Below are 7146 nucleotides of genomic sequence, written 5' to 3' on the forward strand. Positions count from 1 at the left end.
TCAGACTGAAGCTTGGAAATGGTTTAATCAACTGGGATATTTCTGACTATAAATATGAAAGCCCAATTCAATGAAGAAGTATATAATAAAAGAAGTTTATTGTTTTCCATAACAGAGAGTCTGGAAACAGATCTAGTTTTAGTCAGGTTGGTGACTCAGTAATTCAATGATGTCATAAGAGATCTAAATTCTATCCATACTTCTATTCTGCGATACTCTGTGTGATGGCAATGAATTTAGACCATCTTTGCTTGTGACTGCAAGGTATGTATCAGCACTATCTGATCCAACAGATGTTTCTTGTTTGCATCCTAATAGAGAAAGAATGTTTTGCCCCATTTATGATTGGACTAACAGAGGTCACATGACTTCTCTTTCTACAACAGGAGCCAGAGCAATGCCATGTGATGACTGCAAGAACAAATTCAAAAAGAGGTCTCTTTACTCTCAGTCTTTTGGGGGAGATCTCTGAGCAAAATTAGAATTCTATTAGGAAGAAAGAGAGTAGATGTTAGGAAGGCAGCTTATGTTCTTTACTGATACTTTCAGTAGTGTATATAACATCAACTGTAGGAAGTATGTGGAAAGTCTTACCTCAGCTAAAAGTATCTGCTAATTAAACCAAACTGTGAATTAACTATCAAGTTATTCAGAGAATGGGTATTCCTTTTCTCTAAATCTTTTGCTTTGAGTTCTGTTGTGTTTCCAGAACACCTTTTGGAAATCCAGCAATCTTAGGTGTACTAGAAAAGAACTTTGTATTTTGTTACACTTTTCTGAACCAAAATTGTTTAAAAGGCAATGGTTTAACACCAGGGCTTTGACAAGACCATAGCACTGGAAATAAGATCCTCTGGGTGGTTGGTAGGGGATGTGTGCATACTCAGTTGCTAAGTTATGTCTGACAATTTGCAACCGCATGGACTGTAGCCTGCCAGGCTCCTCTGTCCATAGAATTTTCTGGGCTAGAGTACTGGAGTGGGTTGCCAGTTTCTCCTCCAGGGGATCTCCTCGACCCAGGGATTGAACCCGCCTCTCCTGTGTCTCCTGTATTGGCAGACAGATTCTTTATCACTGAGCCACCCGGGAACCCCCTTGGTAGGGGGTTTTGTCTGATAAACTGATGCATGAGCTACAGGATACATAGTTTCTTTATCCAAGCAATGAAATCAGTGTGATGTTAAGAGTTGCAGACATTCCATTCATATCAATATTTTTTTCTCATTCAAGTTTTGACCATGTCACAATGCCTGTGTAGTTTCCAAAAGTGACTCTCAAAATAGAAATTACTTACAGGTGTCAGTAAGCAAACACATAGACAAAATCTAGAAATTCGCTACACTAACCTTCCAGATGTTAGTTTGATTCAGTTGCACAATATATACATATTTTTAAGTTATATTATTTTATTTATTGGCTGCACTGCACAGCGTGTGAGATCTTAGTTCCCTGACCAGGGATCAAATCCATGCCCACTGCAGTGGAAACACAGAGTTTTAACCAGGGAAGTCCCCGGTTGTACAGTATATTAAAGGCAGTATATGCTGTGCTGTGCTTAGTCACTCAGTTGTGTCCCACTCTTTGTGACCCCACTCTCTGCAGGCTGCAGCCTGCCAGGCTCCTCTGTCCATGGGATTCTCCAGGCAAGAATACCAGAGTGGGTTGCCATGCCCTCCTCCAGGGGATTGTCCCAACCCAGGGCTTGAACCCAGGTCTCCTGCATTGCAGGTGGATTCTTTACAGTCTGAGCCACCAGAGAAGACTAAGAATACTAGAGTGGGTAGCCTATCCCTTCTCCAGGGGATCTTCCTGCCCCAGGAATTGAACTGGGGTGTCCTGCATTGAAGGTGGATTCTTTACCAGCTGAGCTACCAGGGAAGCCCTGAAGGAAGTATCAGTTCAGTTCAGTCGCTCAGTCGTGTCTGACTCTTTGCGACCCCATGAACCGCAGCATGCCAGGCCTCCCTGTCCATCACCAACTCCCAGAATCCACCCAAACCCATGTCCATTGAGTCGGTGATGCCATCCAACCATCTCATCCTCTGTCGTCCCCTTCTCCTTCTGCCCTCAATCTTTCCCAGCATCAGGGTCTTTTCAAATGAGTCAGTTCTTCGCATGAGGTGCCCAAAGTATTGGAGTTTCAGCTTCCACATCAGTCCTTCCAATGAACACCCAGGACGGATCTCCTCTAGGATGGACTGGTTGGATCTCCTTGCAGTCCAAGGGGACTCTCAAGAGTCTTCTCCAACACCACAGTTCAAAAGCATCAGTTCTTTGGTGCTCAGGTTTCTTTATAGTCCAATTCTCACATTCATACATGACCACTGGAAAAACCATAGCCTTGACTAGATGGATCTTTGTTGACAAAGTAATGTTTCTGCTTTTTAATATGCTGTCTAGGTTGGTCATAACTTTTCTTCCAAGGAGTAAGCGTCTTTTAATTTCTTGGCTGCAATCACCATCTGCAGTGATTTTGGAGCCCAGAAAAATAAAGTCAGTCACTGTTTCCACTGTTTCCCCATCTATTTGCCATGAAGTGATGGGACCGGATGCCACGATCTTCGTTTTCTGAATGTTGAGCTTTAAGCCAACTTTTTCACTCTCCTCTTTCACCTTCATCAAGAGGCTCTTTAGTTCTTCTTCACTTTCTGCCATAAGGGTGGTGTCATCTGCATATCTGAGGTTATTGATATTTCTCCCAGCAACCTTGATTCCAGCTTGTGTTTCTTCCAGCCCAGCGTTTCTCATGATGTACTCCACATATAAGTTAAATAAGCAGGGTGACAATATACAGCCTTGACGTACTCCTTTTCCTATTTGGAACCAGTCTGTTGTTCCATGTCCAGTTCTAACTGTTGCTTCCTGACCTGCATACAGGTTTCTCAAGAGGCAGGTAAGGTGGTCTGGTATTCCCATCTCTTTCTGAATTTTCCACAGTTTATTGTGATCCCTACAGTCAAAGGCTTTGACATAGTCAATAAAGCAGAAATAGATGTTTTTCTGGAACTCTCTAGCTTTTTTGATGATCCAGCAGATGTTGGCAATTTGATCTCTGGTTCCTCTGCCTTTTCTAAAGCTAGCTTGAACATCTGGAAGTTCACGGTTCATGTTCCGTTGAAGCCTGGCTTGGAGAATTTTGAGCATTACTTTACTAGTGTGTGAGATGAGTGCAATTGTGTGGTAGTTTGAGCATTCTTTGGCATTGCTATATTTAGGGTGGCTACTGATAAATGAGGATCTAGTACTGCCATTTTATCTTTTATTTTCTGACTACTCTATGTCTCCATTTTTTCTTTTTCTTTGTGTTTCTGTCTTCTATTTTAGTTTGATGATTTTCTATGATTTTTCTCCTCAGTTTCTTCTTTTTTTTATATTTTGTGTCTCTGCTCTCGATTTTTGTTTTGTGGTTACCATAAGCTTTATATCCATGTCTTACAGATAAAATGTCAATTTTCTCCTGATAGCATCATATCTTCATTTGTCTATATAGGTTCCATAATTTATCCCTTATTATTTATGGGCTCAAGCAAACTGAAATAGCTATAGTTGCTTTCAGTGCTTCCTCCTACTTTAACCTTTGTGCTGTAATTGTGTTTAGCAACCTATTCGGATACACAGTTGCAATTTTTTGATTCTGTCTATCACCTGATCAAAGTTTTATTTACTTTTGTCTTTTGTTTCAGGTAGAATATTTCCTTTCAACATCTCTTGTAAGGTAAGTCTAATGGTGATCAACTCCCTCGGCTTTTGTTTGTCTGGGAAAGTCTTTCTTTTTTCTTCATATTTGAATGGTAACTTTGCTCCATATAATTTTTCGGTGGACAGTTTTTTATTTTTCAATATTTTGAATATGCCATTCCACTCTCTTCTGGACTATAAAGTTTCTGCTGAGAAATATGCTGATAGCCTGGTGAATGTTCCTTTGTAGGTTACTGCCTTTTTATCCCCAGTTGCCTTTAAAATTCTTTTTTAATCATTGACTTTTGACAATTTTAATATAATATGTCTTGGAGAAGGTCTTTTTTAAAAAAAAATTATTTATTTATTTGTCTTCACAGAGTCTTAGTTGAAGCATGCAGGATCTAGTTCTTTGACCAGGGACTGAGTCTGGACCCCCTGCATTGGGAGTATGAAGTCTTAACTGCTGGATCACCAGGGAACTCCTGAGAGGGTGTATTTTGCATTATCAAGTGCTGTATTAGCTCTGTGGACTTGTACATCCAGTTACTCTCTCAGGTTTGGGAAGTTCTCAGCTGTTACTTCTTTAAATAAGTTCTCTGCTCCCTTCTCCCTCTCTTCTCCTTTTGGGATATCCTTATCTTTATGTTGCCTTTTCTAAAGGAGTCAGGTAGTTCTCATAGAGTTTCTTCACCAGAAAATTTAGTTCTCTCTCCTCATCTACCTGAATCATTTCTAGATTTCTATCTTTGAATTCCATGCGATCTGCTCTATTTCCAATGGTTTCTAATGCACTGAGTTCTTAAGTCCCAGAATTTCCGTCTTGCTCTATTTTAAAGTTTCAATCTCTTTGGTAAAATATTATTTCTATTTGTTAATATTATCCCTGAGCTCATTGAACTGCCTGTCTGAATTTTCTTCTAACTTGCTGCGTTTCTTCATGACAGCTGTCTTGCATTCTCTGTCAGTTAGATCACAGTCTTTCATGACTTTATGTTTGGTTGCTGGAGAATTGTCATTTTCTTTGTGTGATTCTGTGTGGCCACGGTTTTTCATGGTGCCTTGATGTGCTACTCCTTTGCAGTGCATTTGAAGTAACAAATGTGTTTTTTCTTTGGAAAAAACTTTTTGAAAACTTGTAACAATTCAACAGGTTGGTAATTAGAGGCCTTTCTTTCACTTTTCAGTAGGTGGCGCTACAGCACAAATTTTTGGTTTTTCTTACCCGCGCTTTCTCTGGCTATACACTATGAATTAGCGCCTTCCGTCCCTGCCTTGTCATCACTGCTTGTGCCTCTGGGGCTGTTGGAGCCTTGCTACTTCCAGTGTCCCTTCTGCTGCCGGTGTTGCCACTGGGGGCACGGGGATGATGACTTCTCTGCCGCGTTCTATGTCGCGGGCACCACTACTGTGGAGAGGGAAGGTTGGTGAGCCAAGGCTGCAGGTGTCTCTGCCACATCCGGGATTGTCAGGTTAGCCAGGCCCACTGCCACTTCACCTGATCCCCTGTGCTGCAGGGAGGCCAGAGTCGTCGTGGCATCTCTGCTGCTGCTTCTGCATTCTCTCGGGCTGTGACTGGAGGGGCTGGGATTGTGGGCACTGCCTCCATTGTTCCCTGGGTTCTACCTGCTCTGTGCTGTTCCAATCCACTCACCTTGAGATCTACAGACCTGTAGATCTCTCTGGCATCCTGGTGTGTCGGGCGGAGGAGCCTTTGTTGAGTTATGGATGTTTTACAAGTTGTAGATGGAAGGGAAGAGACCATGGGAGCATCATGAAGCCATGATGCTGATGTCACTATGGCGACAAATTGTTTTCAGCGACATTTAAAAAGTTATTTATTTATTTGGGCTGTACCAGGTCTTTGTTACAGCATGCAGGATCTTTAGTTGCGGCATGTGGGATCTAGTTCCTTGGCCAGGGATCAAACCTCGGCCACCTGCATTGGGAGTGTGGAGCCTTAGCCACCGGACCACCAGGGAAGTCCCTTAAATAACATTTAAGAAAAGAATCCTCTAGCAATGCCTTGCACCTGTAAATCTCAGGAGGCATACCTCAGATGACAGTTCCCAGTTCAGTTGACCCTGCTACACTTTCACTGCAAACCAGTTTATGCTCTTATACTTCCTATCCTGGCTCCCCAATCATATTATATATGCACAGAGGAATCATTTTGTTCTCTAAAGCCCAGCTCCACCTACTGTGATCTGTGGATCAGCAGCATTCCTTAAAGAATTTTTAATCCACTTCACTCACAGAATTAAAAGAGCATTAACTTATGAATAGAATGAATAACGCTTCAACCATTTCTTGTGCTATTTTAAGAAGATGGTAATTGAAACAAGAGAGTCCTCAAGTGGTATTAAATCTTATAGTTAATAAAAGTTCTTCTAACTAAAGTAGCTAAAATTGTTTTTAGTTATTGCAAAATAAAAAAATATAACGCTATGTTAAAAGTCATAATGATGGAGTCAAACAAAATAATTTCTTCATTGACATTCACTGCTCTACTTCATTGGATTATCTGCTTTGAGGATTCCATGGAGAATTTTAAAACATTTAAAAATGCTTTCTGTTCCTGTCCTACCCAGTGATTATCTTCTTTATCACCTGGTCAACAGATGCTTACACAATCCAAACTCATTTCCGTGCCGCTGTAGGCAAAATGCAATTAGGAAAGAAAATTTACTGCTGAGCTCATCACAGAACAAGGTCCCCAACTATGTATAAATGACTTGATTATCTACTACTTTGCATTCTCTCATCAGCAGAGACAGTTGCAAACTGAGTTAAAAATATCATTTTATTTGCAAAATTGGGATTATCTCTTATAGCCATGATACCTTCATTTCAGAGTTTTGAGAGTTCTCACATGGGTTTTTATAATCTGCAAAGGTTCTGAAGAGAATTAAGTCTACAGGAGAAAAAGGATAAAATAATCAGTTTAAGATTAAGTATTTGATATGTGCTATTCTTATTATCATCACCGTGTGTGTGTGTACATTCTGATAAGCCTTGGCTAATTTGCAGCAGCTCAGGTTTGACCAACGGGTTATAATTTGCTACCTACTATCCTTGAAGATGCTGAAGCTGAAGCTCCAGTATTTTGGTCATCTGATGTGAACAGCTGACTCACTGGAAAAGTCCCTGATGCTGGGAAAGATTGAGGGCAGAAGGAGAAGGGGGTGTCAAATGATGAGATGGCTGGATGGCATCACTGATGCAATGGACATGAACTTGGGCAAACTTTGGGAGATGTTGAGGGACAGGGAGGCCTGGCATGCTGCAGTCTATGGGGTCACAAAGAGTCAAACACGACTGGAGGACTGAACAACAACATCCTTAAAGATACTCAGAGATGACCTGGCTGCCCAGGGGTACCATGGCCTGATCTCCTCCTCTGTGAGATGAGCCCATGTGGTTTCTGACCAAGTGGTAGGTACAGAGGCTGGAAGGTGAGGGCTGTGC

The 7146-nt window shown here is 41.4% G+C and overlaps 1 long non-coding RNA gene across 1 annotated transcript; it reads left to right on the forward strand.

Annotated features, from left to right (window-relative positions):
- The first annotated feature begins 232 nt into the window (after nucleotides 1-232).
- LOC145521167 (uncharacterized) lies at nucleotides 233-5957 on the forward strand. The gene is made up of 3 exons (XR_014065190.1): nucleotides 233-264; nucleotides 3684-3715; nucleotides 4059-5957. It is a non-coding gene; the product is annotated as an uncharacterized LOC145521167 (long non-coding RNA).
- Nucleotides 5958-7146: the final 1189 nt, after the last annotated feature.

This window comes from Giraffa tippelskirchi, chromosome 9, assembly GCF_054371585.1.
Source record: "Giraffa tippelskirchi isolate mGirTip1 chromosome 9, T2T-mGirTip1v1.2.pri, whole genome shotgun sequence".
Taxonomy (NCBI): domain Eukaryota; kingdom Metazoa; phylum Chordata; class Mammalia; order Artiodactyla; family Giraffidae; genus Giraffa; species Giraffa tippelskirchi.